Source organism: Anas platyrhynchos, chromosome 1 (genome assembly GCF_047663525.1).
Source record: "Anas platyrhynchos isolate ZD024472 breed Pekin duck chromosome 1, IASCAAS_PekinDuck_T2T, whole genome shotgun sequence".
NCBI lineage: Eukaryota > Metazoa > Chordata > Aves > Anseriformes > Anatidae > Anas > Anas platyrhynchos.
The window spans coordinates 44,841,070-44,858,412 of NC_092587.1; the positions used below are offsets into that span (position 1 = coordinate 44,841,070).

A 17,343-nucleotide genomic window follows, 5' to 3' on the forward strand; every position below is an offset into this window, starting at 1 on the left:
AGGTCGGAGAGTAGTACTGGGAGAGGACTGCACATGATGTTCCCAAGGTGCTGCATGCTCAGAGCTTGAGCAATAAATTATCTGGTTTCCCTCTGTACAGCTCCAAGCTTCCTGAAACACCTGATTATGTTACCCACAGAGGAGTCATTGAAAAAGTAACTGGACTGACCGTGATGAAAATGTGCCTAACTGAAACAAACACCAGCCTAGTATGAGGGAGAAAACCCTCTGGCAGGAGCCTCCACAGACCCATGGACAAAAGCACTGACTACAAATTCCTGTAGGAAGGAATAATTCCAATTTAGTACCTGTGAAGGACACGGGAACCCATTTAACCTAAGGCAATATTATCCACTGCCTGTGGCATCAAGAAATCTTGGCATAATGGAGGTGATAAGCTTCCTCGGTGTTTTTGATGGAGAGGTCTAAAGTATTGTTGACTCTGATTTGTGGCAAACATCAACCAGGGTCTAGAGGTGGTGTGAACTGAACCAAGCAACATTTCAGCAAGGAATGCTCTTGTAGGAGAAACTGTGATGAAGCTTCATACAGCTTAGCAGATCCTGAGGGTGCTCAAGGCAGCTGGTGAAAGCTGGTGACCGGTGGAGATAGCCCAAGTCTGGGAACAGACATTTGACTGGATAAGTAAAGAAATAAGTAAAACAGTAATCTTAGCATATTACTACAGGATTAATTAGTGATTAGTGAAGAGATGGCCTGTGGACCATCCACAACTGCACCAAGGAGCATGCGACATAACCACAGCAGCCTTCAAGCAGTCCCAGCAGCCTAGAATACATGATATCAGACCTGAAAAAACAGAAGCAGTTATATAGACTAAAAACAAGATGGTCCCTAATGCTTAATGCTAGCGGAAATACCGAATAGCACATACTTTCTATGTTGCCACATCAATAAAGCCTCCTGCAATAAATGACTGAAGGATGAAGACAGTTCAGGAATGTTGAAAAGAAGAATTATTATGGGTGCTCCAAAATCATTCACAGGCAATTTTTCTGTTTAGGCATACTGCAATGTGCAAATGTAACTCCTTGCACCTCCTGCTGACAGGTAAGAGATGTGGTCCCCATCTGAGTCCGGATTCTATCTGAGGGGAATTCCATATTGTCCCAGTAGAACTGAGGGATGACAGCATGAGATGAACAACACTTCTCATGGAAGGGCAGAGAAAAGCAAAGTTGAATATCAGGATACCAGTCCTGGGGCTTGAATACATGCCTGCCTCATACAGTGGATGCTGAGGAACAGATCAGAGTGGGATTCATCACTCTGGGAGAACACAGAGGAGATCTGTTCACTTTCAGTGATAGGCAGCATGTAATCACAGCAGATGACTCTTCCACGTTCTGAGACACAGGCTATGCAAATGGCCTGTGATCCTTTCACTAGTATTACTGTATGTAAATGGAAGGCGGCTGGTTTACCATCACATTAAGTTTACCATCACATTAAGTTCAAAAGAAAAGTTAGAATAAACACAGTAAAGCAGTTTGACTTCAGAGAGAAATACACATCACCTGGATATTCACCAATTAAAAAGAGCTTAGTGGCAAGGGCAAGACAGGTGGGAAGGCACCAACATCTTTTAAAGTGGGACCACTCTACTGCAACCTCCCCAGCTCTGCAGAGCAGCCCAGTACAAGCCAGAGAAGTGAGGCCACCAGTGGGCTGGGAGGTGTGCTGGGCTGTGAAGCATACACTTCAGGGACAGCCAAGGAGTGCCGGCTGGGCAGACAGACCATCACAGCAAGAGAACAAAGGATGGAGGCCATGACACGCAGATACATCAGTCCAAGTCTTTTGTGTGGACAAAAAAAAAAAGCAACACTCTAAAATGCTGGAACTAGGAGATGGCTCTTAGTGCAGGAAAAAGATGGAGATGAAAGGAAAGACAACTGCAAAGTAGTTGCATAGGCTGTAGCATATATGTATCAGGTAAAACTAGAGCCAGCTCATCTGACACAGGCAATTTAAACCCACGAAGGGCCAGTGGGAAGCTGCAACCCAGTAGACAAACTCAAATACAAGAGAAGGAATGTTACCACCTCCTGTAATGACAGGAGCTAGAACGGGGAGGTTAGCGAGAGGTTTTTTAGAGGAATACGAAACCTACCAGGTAGAATGGGCTGATAGGCAAGGCACTAACAACTGCTGGCCTCAAAAAAAAGAGAAAACATTTGCAAAAATAAGTACTGCCTTGCAATGACAAAAACAAAAATGGAAACCTGTAGCAACTTGCACAATGCTTGGAGGGAGGAATAGGTCTTGCAGAGAACACAGGTTGAGTAACAATCAGTCTTAATGTGTCTCCATAGCTAGCACTGCAGCTATACTTACAGCACCTCTGCAAATAGCTAATTCAGATGCCCGCTGTTACATGACTCATGAAACATAGTGATTTTCCTTTCCTTGCTGAAAAAAAAAAAAAAAAAAAAAAAGATTAAAACATTATTTCTATATATTCTCAATACAAGGAATAGTGAAGTCATTAACAAAAAAAAAAAAAAAATGAGCTCAAGGTTTCAAAAACATTTTTTATTTTCCCTTCTGAGTTCCACTTGTGTAATCATTCACTCTTAATGATGTCTAGTTTTAACTTTTCTTCTCCAGGCTTTTCATAAAATAAAAGTTTTCCTGCCCTGCTTTTTTTTTTTTTTGGTTGCTAATGTATTATAAGATAATAAAAAGTATGTATGCAGCCTTAAACTTTAGTCATGCATCTATCAGTTCTGGAGCTACAATGATTTTATACTAAATAAAACAACTTGCAATGTATAATGACAGAGAGAGTAATAACTTTTTTCATATTAAGCATTTATTCATTTTAATGATACTGCACAATCCTGCAATACTACTTAGAAAATATAATAATAATAATAATAAACAAAACAAAACAAACAACAACAACAAAAAAAAAAAACACAAAGGTGAATATCTGATAATGTGTCTCACTTAAATATCTGCCTGTGAAAGTCACCCACCTTCAAAGCTGAAAGGGGGAGGTTCCCTTCCCCACAAATACAGGGAAGCCTCAAAAAAAGCAAAATCCTTGGCTATGATGACATATGTTTTGTTAAGAAATTTCACTTGTAGTCTGAGAGCTTATTAATCATTTTTCATTCCTGAAGAGTCATTTTTCCTCAGCAGAGTTATGCCATAAGCAATGTCACATTGTAATAGATCACGTAGTACCACTGACACTCTGTAATTTGCTCTGTATGCAGACATTTATGGTTTCGTACTGACCTACTTCATGCTAATGGTATAATAATGTCAAACCATGTTTTTTACAAAGAAAAAAGAAAGTGATAAATCACAGGCAAATGGCCACTGTGGCAAGTAGTCACATTTCCCAGAAGAGGACCTGGTCTTCCTGTTAATGATTCCCCCTCCTGTTAACCAGCTCAGTCACAAGTAATACGGTTTAAAAAGTGAAGTTGTTTGTGTCACTCTGGGAGCTCGTTAACCACTCCCAACACACACACACAAAAAAAAGAGTTGTCGCATGTATCAGAGACATTGCATTGAATTGGTGACAATGCTGTGCAGCCCTGGCTCCAGATTGATGCCATCATCCCTAATGTGATGCTGGGCTGGGCCAGGGCAGGGCCAAAACCCTCCCAAAATGGTGAGAGATGGGATCTGCTGCTCTGAGAATGGCAGAGTGAAGTAACACCTCATTTCTGAGAAGAATTCTTAGCCTCAAGTCTTGCTGCTTTATCTCCCCTTGCCTCACCAGCAGTGGCCAGGCTGCCTTTCCAGGCTGCAAGCATCAACACCAAAAGAGCAAAGCTGTTTGCTCTCTCCCGTAGCTCTCAGCAGATGCCAGGGGTACCTCTGCCAGGAGCCAGCACTGCTTTTTGGCACTTCGACTCCATCTTTGCTAAATTTCAGCCCACCCTGAGTCATCTCTGGGGCTGCTTAGGCTTTTTCAGCAGCTGGAGGAACTTGGAGGAGCTTGCCCCGTCTTCCCCACCCAATCTCATTGGTCCCTCAAAGATTTAACTTCTTTCTAAAAAGATCCCCACTTCCTTACACTTACTCTCCATCTCCTTTCTGTTCCCTTAAACCATACTTTTCTCCATTTCCTCTATCTTTGATCTTTTAATTAATCTGCTTTCATTTGTTCAACTGCAGCACAATGTCTTTGCAGCACTATTTTCTGTACTGTACATTGCTTCAGTTATCTTATAATTCTCTAAAGCCTTCTGGAGATGGCTTATTTACAAGACATCATATAATTATAGAAAGCATTTTAGATTACACTGGAAATGAAGTTGTCATTGTGAAAGCAGCAGTGAAATACACTGTGGATTTAATCCACTGTTTTAGTCTTATTCCAAGGTACAAACAAAACCTAACTGCCAAAAATATGAATGCAGGTTTCATAGTAAAAAGAATTTACTCCCAAACAAAACAAAAACGTCCTCATGTAATTGCACCACTTGCAATTGCACCCATTAAAATTATCTATTAATTACATTTTAAAATCAGTACTCAGAAAAAATGCTCCAGCAGGTGGTAAACTGTACGCCATTCACAAATATTCCAGTATGCCAAATGATAGTTAGGTATAGTGTTTAATGAAAGCAAATGCTTACTTCTGCTCTAACAGCTGGGAAATAGCACTGTTGGGACTGGTGTAACATAGGACTGAGGTCTGTTCTCCAGTCTGCGTGGTGGCACACAGTGACAGCGCAATCTTGGAATGCAGGAAAATCGTTACGTAATGAATCCATGCAAAATGTTTCTATCTCAGGCTGCAGCAGAAAGCAAGGAAGATCAGAAACTGCTACTATTTTCTTTCCAGTGTGTTTCAGGATGCTGTTGGCTAGAGTCAGAAAACTCTTAACACCAGAATGTGTTCCTCCACAATCACAAAGATATAGAAAAAAAAGATGAATATTGTATTCATTTGTGGATTTCAGCTGCAGGATGCCAGGAATTCCGTGACAATGCTGTCACTCTGGTTACTTGCTGATAGTTTATACTGGTTGAAAGATATAAATGAGGATTTAACCAGTACTTTTTTGGCTAGGATTCTACAACAGCTAAATGGTTTACACCTTCAGGTTTCTGTATATTGCACACCAATTTGCGTGCGGGTTTACCTAATGCATCAGTTATTGTAAAAGGCCAGATTTATCCAATTCAGTGCAGAGTCCTCATTTAAATATCAACTTCTTCCTAACATTTTAAAAGCAAAGGTTCCTCATAGTAAAGGTAAAATTCTTATTTAAAAAGCAAAAGAAATAATAACCCAGGAAAATCTTGCTTTAAAGTACTTTCAAAGGAGTTGACTAATTATAGTCAGGTTAACACTTTGCATCTTGTAAATAATTCAAATTATTTCTCCCACCACATACCTAGTTTTGGGTCTATCTTCTTAGAATTTCATCTACCATCATGCTGTCCATTAACGTTATTTTGTTGTGTCCCACTAGGGATTTGCAGTTTTTTTCTAGTTTTGCTTTGCCTAAATAATTCTTTATTGTCTGCCAGTGTTGCTGCACCAAACAACAGGAAATAACATTTTGTATGTTCATCATACAAAAAGCCTTTCAATTTTCTCTCCCGACTGTAGTCTTGCTCTCTTTCATGCTTCCTGTGTGCATACAACAGCCTCTGTCATCCACTTATGACTACATTCCTCTTGCCTTGCACCTTTTACTTTACCCTAAACTACCTCAGAAAGATATCTTTTCAGTTTGCCCTTTTACTGTGAACTGTCTCTCTTTCCTAGAAAAGCAATCCTGGATTGACAAAGCATGGGTCAAATTTCAGTGGTTTTAATTCATGGCTTCTGCTCTGTGCTCTCATCCCTGCCTTCTCTGCTCAGCTCATTCCTGGGGGCCAAAACTGCACCTCCCTTATTTGTCAGAGAAATGCCATGGCAGTCTCTGGCATTGCAGGAAGAAACCATTTAGGTGTCTTACAACCATCTAAAATGTTTCACATTCGTTGCTTAAACTAGTGACATTTCAGATATTATAATGTTACAAACACTAGTACCAGACATTTCCCTGACTGCAAGGCTCCAAGTACTCCAACCACAATGTATTTGATTCAGCAGTTATCTTCAAACAACTGGAGATGTTGGAGATGGAACACTTGGCCTCCAGAGAAAACCTGCACTACTGACATTTCTTTAAATGAAAGCAATAAAAAGCCAGCTGGTTAAAAAAAAAAAAAAAAAGAGAGAGAGAGAGAGAAAGAGAGAGAGAGAGAGAGAGAAAGAGAGAGAGAGAGAGACATAAAATTGACTAAAGAATAAAAAACGTCTACTAAAATGACTGTCCTACCCATAGCAGATCAATCAGAAAACCAAACCAAAGGAAATGTGCAGAACAAGGATTTTTCTCCCTTCTCATACTGTGTATGTGTGTGTATAAATATACTTATTTATATATTTAACATATATTTATTTTAAAAATATATTTATATATTTAACAAATCATCATGACTATTACAAGAGTAATACTCATACTTGCCATCTCTGCAAAATACAGTTATAATGATATTCTAAGTCTAACAGCTTTAACAGTCCTGATTTCCCTTGGGAACAACGTGGTAAGAAAGATCTTGGAGGCAGTGGTAACATGTAGCAATATTGCAGGATTCCCTCTTGCAATTTGTTTTTTAAAAAAATAAAAAAATAATAATAAAAAAAGGAAATTTAATGACAAGGAAGGTATAGCAACACTTTGGAATGAAACTACGCAGGATAAAAGATTACCTATGAGGTTGTTAACTTGTATTGCACTTGGTCAGTCAGCTGGATTTGAATGCCAGAGGTGCTTTCAATTCAAGAGTGTTGAGTAACCAGATGAAATAAAAGTAAATTCAAGGCAGAGAAACATGCAATGTATAGCTATACTTACCTAAACTAATAAAATATAAAAAGGCTGAGTGGAGCCAGGGCAGCAAGTGAACAAGCTAACAAGTGAATAAAGTCAAGCTGCAACTCAGCTGTTGCCCTGCAGGGTTAGGAGAGATGTGTAGCAGAGTGCTGAAGTGGAGCATCTTCTGTGGGGCAGAGCAGCAACACTCTGGGCCACAGGTAATGGATATAAATAACACACAGTATGCCAAAACCACAAAACTGAAAAAGGGCATTTAGAAGCACCACCATGCAAACTCTTGTCAAGATTTCGTGCTTCTTTAGCATCCGCACTTCACTCACAATCTATTAAAAGCACAATAGCAATCAAATATTAGCATATTCTGACAATCTAGAGCCTGGGTGAATCTTTATATCTTTTACTTCAAACTTAATCTTTCACTCTCAACACATAGTTTTTCTTTTGATGGTCAAAGAATATCAGTGATTTATTTCCTAATTCTCTTTATTGCTTTTCTAATGGTCAGCTAGTTAGCAACTAAACTGAAGAATCAGATATATTCCATTACCAAAAAAAGATAGCACACTATTCGTATTGAAAACATATTTTCTTTTGTTTGTTTCATGTGTGAGGAAAGCATGAAAGAGGTCAGCTCTTTTGCATCTTCTTTTTATAGCAAATTCCCTAAATACACTGACTTTTAATTTTGTTTGCAGTCATACTATGTTATGTATTTCTTATTTTTGTTGTATAATGTGGAAAAGCTTTCTTCTCTTTAAGATAAACTGAGGGAAATATACCTATCTAAACACTATCAGAGGTGAAGGAGATAAAAGGTATAAAATGTCAGGAAATGAACTCATAAATACCAACTTCAGTATAAAATGACTAAGCCTCGGAAAGTCTCATGGATACAGTACAGGTTCCTGTCCTACCTCAATGGCAAACATTATTTGTCTGCATTACATTTTTTTCATTACATTTTGTTCACTCAGTGCTTTATTTTACTGTACTTGGTATCAGTGTGATGTGGGTTGCAAAGTCCCCAATCACATCACCAGTGACAATACTCACACATGTGGAGCAGTTGAACACTCACCTAGTATATTTATGGGAACCTGATGGAAATATCCAAAGCACTCAAATGACATTGTGATATCTCACAGAATGCATGTCATGACTCTCAGTGAAGGCACAAAAATCTTATTTTTCTTTTCTGTTCTCCGTGAAAGTCTAGGTTGGTCTGGCTGGATTCCAAATTGTCATTGCAAAGATTCTATCTTAATAAATCCGTGTTTTCCTAGCACAAGACACAGACAATTACTGTTATTATATAGTAATCTATTATTATTATTATTTGGTTACTGTCTTATTATATAGTAACCTTTTATTATTATTATTTGGTTAAAGTCATCATAGCCTTTGGCCCTTACCTGAAAAAGAAATACAAAATTTTATGTCCTTTAGTGTTTTGTTTGATTATAGATGTAGAATTTGAAATGACAAAATGAAAAGCCACTTATTTGGTACTAAAGCATCAGGGAGAAGAGATCATTTTTTATATGACATCCCTTCTCAAGCACATCTTTTTCTCGAACACAATTGTAGCTACTGTAAATAGAATAAAAATGACTATTCCCAAGTCCTTTACAACAAAGTTCAAATTTCCTTGTGAAAAATACTGTTACCTGGAAGCTATGAAAGATGATGAACTGATGGAGCCTTCTTCAGTCATCAATTGCCTCAGAGACGAAGATTCATTTTATTTTGACTGGAGTGATTTTTGACTACATAATTACTACCTGGATTGCCTTTAGCATGATTTTGCTATACAGTTCTTAAAAATGTCAGTGCACTGCTTATCTAATTCTACATGTGTTACAAAACTTTCCTTCAGATTCACAATAGCAAGCCAGAGTTAATAGCAGATAGCGAGCCTATACAGCAGCTGAAGCAGGGAAGAGATGGCAAGCAAGCTCACCTTTTTTTCTCAGTGCAGATTTGAATTAAAATGTCATCACAAGTTCATTGCGCTATATTTTATGTCATTTACCACCTTACTTCTTTATAATCTTTTCCCCTTCTTGTTTAAAGCACACAAGTTTTGTTAATCATTTTGCTTAAACCAATTCAGTTTTACTGAGGATATACTATAACTGGGTTTTATGGGATGACGAACTTTTTGAAATTGATCCGTTAAAACATGGCCACTCCAACCCATATGAGCCCTTTTGAAACACAAGTGATATTTGCTTAAAATACAGAGGATTGTTGTATGGTGTTTTAGCAGCAAGGTGTAAGTGACTGTGAGTAGAGTCAGGCTGCCCCTGAGATGTTTCACTATAGCTGTTCAGGAAGACACAATTTCTTAGTCCGCAGCTGTTCTCATGTAGCAAGAGACATTTAAGAAGTGAGACATAAGAAAGATAAATCTCATTATCTGAAATGAGGTTACTTAGTAACTGGGACTCTTTTAAAGTATTACCTGGAGACATTTATCTTAAAGCAGTCTCACACGTGGCCTTGTGAATCTGAAATATTGGCAGGAATTAAAGCCCTAATCCCAACAGGAACAAAGCATCACAAGGACTGCAGGCATGCAAGTTCACTTAGCTCAGAGCCTGGCAGCTTGTCTGGCCTCAAAAGCTAAGAGCCTAGACTGATGTACTGTAGCTCTGCAGTACTGTAGAAGGTGGTCTGAGACCTTGTAAGGTAATGTCTACAATGACATTAGAAAGGTGTCCAAAATCTGGCGCCATAATGTCCCTGATAGCTCTTTTACCCTCTACATTGGGAGACCAAAGCCATGAGGACACAAGGCAGTTTAACCCACATTGAAGCTTCCAGAATTGATCACACAGCCCCCCTACTCTGCCCCAGGCATCCTCTTCCACTGTTCAACTCTCTTCACAATTAGGAGGTTATCTGTAACATTTAGAGCTCCTCTGCTGTAAGTTGAGGTCTTTACTCCTTGTTCTACTCACTGTAGACGGGTTATTTTCTGGTCTGCCAACACCTTTAACAGGACATAACCAAAGGGACAAGCACACACACACTATATCTGCTCTCCTCTGGGCTGAGCATCAGATGCATTTTGGGTGTACTCCTGGAGACCTTGCCTTCCAGGTCTTTAATGCCCTTTAAGATCTACACCAAAAGTTCTTTCTCCAGCTTTTCCACCTACTCCTAGTACACACTGTGCCCCAAACTAGATAAAATACTGCAGTTGTGATCTTACACCAGCAACAGAAGGTTTTCTCCAGGTATCTTCCAGAGAACTATCCTCTTCCTACATCCCCATATGTTGGCAGTTTTCCAGCAGTACAAAATTATTGACTCATAATCACTTTTTGTGTTATTGTAACCTCCCTACCTCTGGATCTTTTTTTCCAGAAAATGTCTCTTTCTTGTTCCCGATCCTCCACAGCTGCAGTTATTTTTTCTGCCTAAATGCAGTCGCCCTGACTGAATAGAATCCCATTTTTCTCAGACAACTTTTCCATTTTACTGTGATCATTTTGAGCTTGACTCCTGCTCTTTGACATGTCTGCACTCCTGATGGGTTTGTGTCATGTGTAAATGTTCTCATAGTATAGCATATTCTATCACCCCAGTTTCTAACATATTATTGTTCAATACCAAACACCAGATGGGCTTCCTAAAAAGCCCCATTTGAAACATCCCGTTAGGGTAACAGGTTTAATATCTACTCTGACTGCTCTTTTTTTTTTTTTTCTTTTTTTTTTTTTTCCCCAGAACAATGAGGCACCCACACTATAAGAGCTTCGTAAGTATCAGGCTTCAGTAGTTTGCCAGTGAGAACATCATGAAAGACTTTGTCAGAAAGCATTACCAGAGCCAAGAAGTACATCAGCTACTATTTCTCCCATATCCAGAGATCTTGTTACTCTGTCACAGAAGAAAATCAGATGGTTTTCACACCATGTCTTCTTGACAATCTGAAAGCTGCTGCTCTTCTCCTTGTTATCTTCTACATATGAATCAAAAGCTTATTTGTTTAGTGGCTTTTCCCAGGATTCACTTCCAGAGATGAATGCCAAACTAACTAGTCAATAATTTCCTGGCTCCTCTTTTTATTTCCTTTGTAAAAGTGCTAGACTTGTATTTTGCTAGTAAAACTGTCCTGTAGTATCTTGATTAACCATAGTTCCTTTCTTATATATTAAGGTCAAATTAAGTCTTTTGCCTGTGCTGTAAGACAGGGAAGCCTTGCCAGTATTCTCTTTCCCTCTCATTACCCGAAATAGGTCTTTTAAAGTCAGTTTCTCCTTTTTCTGTTCCTTCTGCCTTTGAAAATGTCTCTCTCCTACTTGATTAAAATGTAACCTCTTTATAGTGGGATTCTTCACTGGAAGGCATGCTTGGTTTGAAATGTTTGATACCAGCAGTGGCTGCTAGACCTGGCTGCAGGGCTGGTGGGATGCTGCTGTGGCTGCATATATCCAGATATTCAATTATTATGGTCCTTTAGTCTGGCTTAGCACTGGTTTACTCAGAGGTGTTTTTACTTAATTCACCCAAGTCTTACAGATAGTCCCTTCCCTAGGGGTGCCAGAATATTGAGAGTCTACGATTCTGTGTGAAAGGTGAAAAAGAGATGGATGGTTTCCTTTGCATAAACATTTTATCCTCCACTGTAACCTATTTATATGATGACCTCTGTTTGGGAATGTTTGTGGGTGGAAACATGTATAAAGATTATCTTTGTTCCACTTGAGAAGGGTGCACTGCTCTGACGCTGAAGTGAATGAGGCAACACTGAAGTGTATCAGCTCTGCCAAAACACAGTACTGACATGTCTTCAGATATTTTCTATTTGTTTCATGAGGCTTTAATTGCTGAATTTGACTTAAATTTGCAAATCAGTTCAATCAACCTACAATTACATATGTTATTGTTTATGTGGGGGCAAATAAACACTGAAATGTTTGCTATATGCCACTTTGTTTTCTGTGTCAAAACACCATTTTATCACTTTGTCTTTGAATTAATTCTGCTTTTTATAAGGCTTTGTATCTTGGAAAAACGTGGATAGTTTTTCATCAAAACAGCGAAGATATACCACCCTGTTGAAAAATACTTGCTGTAAAGCAATGATTTGCTACAGCTACTGAACAGAATGATATATTAACTAGATCTTACTAACATTAGAAGAACAAATTTCTATAATGCTATAAAAAAAATAAAATGCTTTAACAGAAATTTCAGAGTCAAAACCATCTGGCAACAGAAACACCAAATCTCTGGTGGTTTTTATTTGTTTTTGTCTTTGTTTTTATAATCTGCCCTTTTTCTTGGCCCTCACTTTTCTGCTGCCACTCAGATGCCACAAAACAAAAAACCTAACTGCTCAGACTTTGCACAGATGAGTTTTATCCAGAGAAGCAGCTGTTCGGTGCTGGCTCTGATACTTATTCATCTGGAGTTTTCTCCAGCAAAATTTCAGGGCACCAGGCTAGCACTGTTCTGTCAATGCTAACAGAAAAGACAGCTGCTGTAAAAGACACGTCTTTTCTCCTTAATATAAAAAACCATAGGGCTTAAGTAACTACAAGAGAGTGAGAGAGATAAGCAGGGAAACATCAAGGTTATCAGTAGAGCACACAAAGCACTAATCCTAGGTTTGACCTGAATTTTCGTAGTAAATGTTGGATTAGCTCAGATACTTTGCATTAATCTTTTCCATCAGACATTTTAATTCTGTGTTTCAAAAGTGGCTGGTTTTGCACAGCTTCCCTCCCAAGTCATTTTCATCCTCATTACATTATATTAATTTGAAATTATACAAATAAACCTGCCAAAGAGATAATGGTCTTCCCTATTTATTTTATTTCTCACTCACTAAGCTGTAATCTGTTTGTCTTCTGCAAAGTCATATATAACCATATATTTATTTATATGCAAGCTGTTTCATAGAATAGATTCATTTTCCTCCTGACTTCATATACACACACTCTGCAGCACATGGCTCATTTAACTAGAAAGGCTGACTACTATAATTACAAGTTTTCAGGATTATGTGGAAAAAAACAAAAACCAAAACAAAACAAAACAACTTTTTGGATAGTTACAAATAATTCAATCAGTTCTAAATATTTCCCAAATATTTCCTTAGGACAGCTTGTAGGAGAACCAATTGTTTTCTGTCAATTCATGAATGAAATACAGAAAATGTTCTTGCAGAATAAGGGGTAGACTTCAGCAGTGCTCAGCTCTGTTGTCAAACATCTCCAGTCATAGTATGACAAGTTTGTTCTGAGCCTTACATGCCTTATATTGATCACTAAACTGGAATGTCATGGATAATTCCTTGGTATGGGGCTTGGGGGCCGTAAAACTAAAAGTGAATGGGGAAAGAAAAAGACTGTGACTGTATGAAACTTGCTACACATGAAAGGAATAACAGACATGATTTAATAGCAATGTGATTATTGTAGTGATGGACTAAGAATATAACATTGTTACATACTCATTTCTTCCAGAAAAAGGAGAGAAAACAATTGATCAAGATGATACATACTGTACTAACACTACAAAAAAATTCAAACTTCTGAGCTTAGGAAACTGGAGTCTCTGAGATAGGATGTTACGTTTCAACATCCACACCTGCACAAAAGATATTTGGGAAATCCAGTCTTCAAAACAGCAGAGAAAGTATTTGCAGAAGTTGTTAAATTTCAAATATAAATTTTCAAGAGAGAGAGAGAGAGAATGAAATAAGCAGATGATGCAGGCATTAATAGAGACATCAGCAATGCTGGCTTTCCCTGGGTTATCTCTTAGATAACCAGTGGCCTTTTCCTGCAATTGCTCTTCTGCCTCACTAAAGTGCCACTACATCTCAGAAAGCCCCAACAGCACAAAGATTAAGTAGCAAGGTAAGATGCTGTTCTTGGAATTAGGGGAGCAGAGGAATAAGGTACTAATTAAACTGTCTTTCCATTGTTGTTTGGCCCTCTTGATGCCATTAGCATTTATTTTGCTATGGAGCAGAAATGAGAGGGAGCTCTGCTGTATTCAAATGAATTATGGTAAATTATGGTGCCACTGCTTTACATCAAAAAAAGATGAATATATTCATGTTCTAAATAAATATTTAAAGAGTTTCTAGCTTCCAGTATATTCTAATTATTGCTGGTTTTCTTCAATCCTGCATTAAATATATGATCTGCCCACAGCATACACTAGGGTCACTGGGGATTCAGAAACACTATACTAAACAGATAAGTAGTATCAAAATATAAGAATTTCTAGTGTGTTAAGAAAGAACTTCTTTCCACCAGCACTTCTACACCATGTATGTATTCAATACCAACAAACAGCACAAGTATTCTTGGTGCTTATTTATAGCTTGTATACAGTTTTAACCTCAACCCTCTCTTTCTTCATGCATTTTTTTTTTCCATTTTTTTTTCCTGGATAAAACAGACAAATAAAAAAAAAAAAAAGAATTGCTGTAAGACCACAGCATTTGAAAAGGTGTTTTGGAGGAGTGCAACAAATAAGTTGACAGGCAAAACAAAATGTAGAGAAAAACAAAGGCCACCTTTGACCCACTTAGTCAGCCCCCACCATGACCCGTGTGGACAAGAGCCTCAGACCTGCCGAGGCAGTCAGCAGAGCTGTGTGCTTTCAGCCCTCTTGCAGCAAGATGCTGAGCCCACCCCAGGGTCTGATGCACTGCCCTTGCCTCCAGGGGTGTCTGGGAACCTGCATCAGTGGCATCAGCAGCACCAGTAACTGTCCACCTCACATCCACTGCTGACAACAGCTGCCACGCTTGGATCCTCACAGTCTCTACCTGAAAACTATTTTGGTGCTAAGAGGCAAGACTTTCAGAAAGCAGTCCTTGAGCATTGAGGGCTAAGGAAATGTGCTATCCCCAGCTACTTCTGCCTTTGTCTCCTGTTCTTGGATGTTGGGTCAGCTCTCTTGGGTATGAGCAACCAACAACAAAGCACATAATGAATATTTGGTTCAAAAAGCAGCAGGCATTTGCCAGCGTGCCTAGTCCTGAAATATCTCACGGATGGAACAGACCAACATATTAAAAAAGAAAAAAAAAAGTTTTCTTGCTCTTAATTTATAGCTTGTTTAAGTGAGGAACCTCAGCACATTCAAGCTTCATTACTATAGGCACACAGCTCAAACCTTCATCTGCCAAACCAGTTTCTGAAACTGACAGCAGAGTTGCAAAGCCAACCAAAAATATTTCCAGCAGGATTCCTAGTCTGGGAAAGGAACTGATATTGTTTTTACCTTACATGCTGCAAACTAGACAGTAGGTACCTAAAACTGTTCCAGTGGCTGTACTATTTGCATTGGAGACAATGACCCTTTTCCTTTGGCTTCTTTTCCATAGGCCACTATGACCGCAGCCTAATGGACATGCCTTGCTTGTACTTATACAAAAGATTTTTCTTTCCTAAAAGCTGACTCAGTTTAAAACCTACAGGAATCATAATGCCCTGAGTAACCCATTCCAGCACACTAATCCCCTATGGCAGTGCCTTCACACACCGAGCAGGGCACAAGGAGCCTCACAACACAACAAGCACCTCAACAAAAGGCAGAAACCCAGAGCTCCCCTTCACAGCATTAGACGGAAAGGTTCTACATGCTACCTCCCATCATGTTCAGCTTTGGAAGAAGCTTGGTCCTGCAAACTTGTAAACATGTGAGTAATCTCCCTTAATATAAAAGCAGAGGAAATATTCACATGAATAGGGAATTGCAATGACAAGCCCATTATTTACCAGAGCACACAGCTAGTAACAAAACTGGTCACTTTACACTCGTCAGGCCCTTAAGCACTGTGCTTGTTGTTACTTTTTTTTTTTTTTTTTCCAATTCATAGACTAAATTTCTTTGAATCACTTAAGTTTGGAGATCAATTAAATAATAAAAATGTTCTGTTTGCAAAATTCCAGCCCATTGCCCTCACACAATGCAAAGCACCAGATGGGAATTTGCCTGGCTGCTAAGGAGTCTGTAGTTGTTATTTTGCTCTCACTTTAAAAATAAAACAAAACAAAATAATAAAAACAAACAAACAAAGAAACAAAAAAAAAACCACTGAACTTTAGGGCAAGTTTTTGCCAAGGGTAGTTTTCAGACTACAAAACTGGTCTCAGAAAGGCCCACAGTACAGAGCTAGACATTCTCTTGCAGAAATCTGTGGAAACCTCTAAGTGCTTCATTCTTTTGAGAAGCAGACCATTTACTTTATCTCCAAAGATACAGACCTGGGAGCCCCGCTTTTCTAAAATGCTGTCTCAGCCGAATAAAGGAAAGTCAATTCTGTTGTTTTCAAAGGCATGTATGAACACCTATCCACTTGTTCTTCAATCTCTAGTCTTTACAGTACTAAAATATTTACCAGTGAACTAACAGAAAAATGCAATGGTATAATGCTGCCACTTGTGTGGGAAGTACAAAAGAAAACAAATACTTTCAAATCAGTATTTAGCATATGGCTTTTGTTGACCAGAGTGTCATCAACATTCTTCTTACTCCTGAGGAAAGATGGGAGTACTTCACTGACAGTATGATATATGTGAAGTGGCAAGTGCATATAAGAAAATATGAATAGAAAAGATACCTTGAGGGCTTTCTAATAACTCATATTAACTATGCTTTAAAATAAAATAAAATAAAAAAAAACAGAATTACTGTGACCTCATGAAATAATGCCTCAGAGAGATATATCGCTCATTTTCCTAGCATAAATCTTTCTTTGAAAAGTATATGGATCGGCCACATGGGATCTGAATGTCTCAAAGTGTATGGATTTATCCTCACTAAAAAAAAAAAAAAAAATGCCAAACAAGGAGACTGAAAAGTTACTCTCCTTATCCTATGGGATGCACATTGCTTGTGATACTGCTAAGGTCACACAAAGATAACACATGTAGTCCAGACACAGCTACAGTAAAGACTTGTCCATCTCGCTTTTTTAAATCTATCACTTTCACCCTCCAGATCTAGCAGAATGAAAATTATATATATATATATGTACATATTCAGAAATATAAAAAAGTTTGATGGCTGTGTGATGCTAATAGTTCATCTACCACAAAAGCCAAGAGTTGAAAGCACAACAACATAGCAGTATTTGTTTCCTATTGTGTAGTCTTGGTTGTAGCACTATTAAAAGTCTGATATATGAGTATGCTTGGTTTCTCTAAAAATAAGAGAATTAACTAATGTAATTTATTCTTCTATGCTTCTGTGTTTAAACAATGTTTTACAGATGGTTGTTCCTCTATTTAATATTTTTTTCCACCAAACTGGCATGTTTCCTGAGAAGCCAGGTGGTTTGTTTGAGACCACACTGCATGTCAGAGTTGCAGCTGGTATCAGGAGTTACAGCTACCACCTGCAAGTCTGTGGAGAAGTTCTCTGTTCACATATATTTGGACTGTGTTCCTTCTGACCTTTCAGTCACTGCTGGACACAG

The 17,343-nt window shown here is 38.5% G+C and overlaps 1 protein-coding gene across 4 annotated transcripts in view; it reads right to left on the bottom strand.

Moving 5' to 3' along the window:
* Positions 1-17,343, bottom strand: part of ANO4 (anoctamin 4) — a 227,228-nt gene that overhangs the window by 146,529 nt on the left and 63,356 nt on the right. Inside the window, exon 2 of one of the 4 annotated variants that reach the window (XM_072036108.1) lies at positions 2,359-2,433. The exons of the other annotated variants lie outside the window; for them this stretch is intronic. The gene's annotated coding sequence lies outside the window, so the exon portion shown is untranslated. The remainder of the gene's footprint in view (positions 1-2,358; positions 2,434-17,343) is intronic. 4 annotated transcript variants of the gene reach the window in all.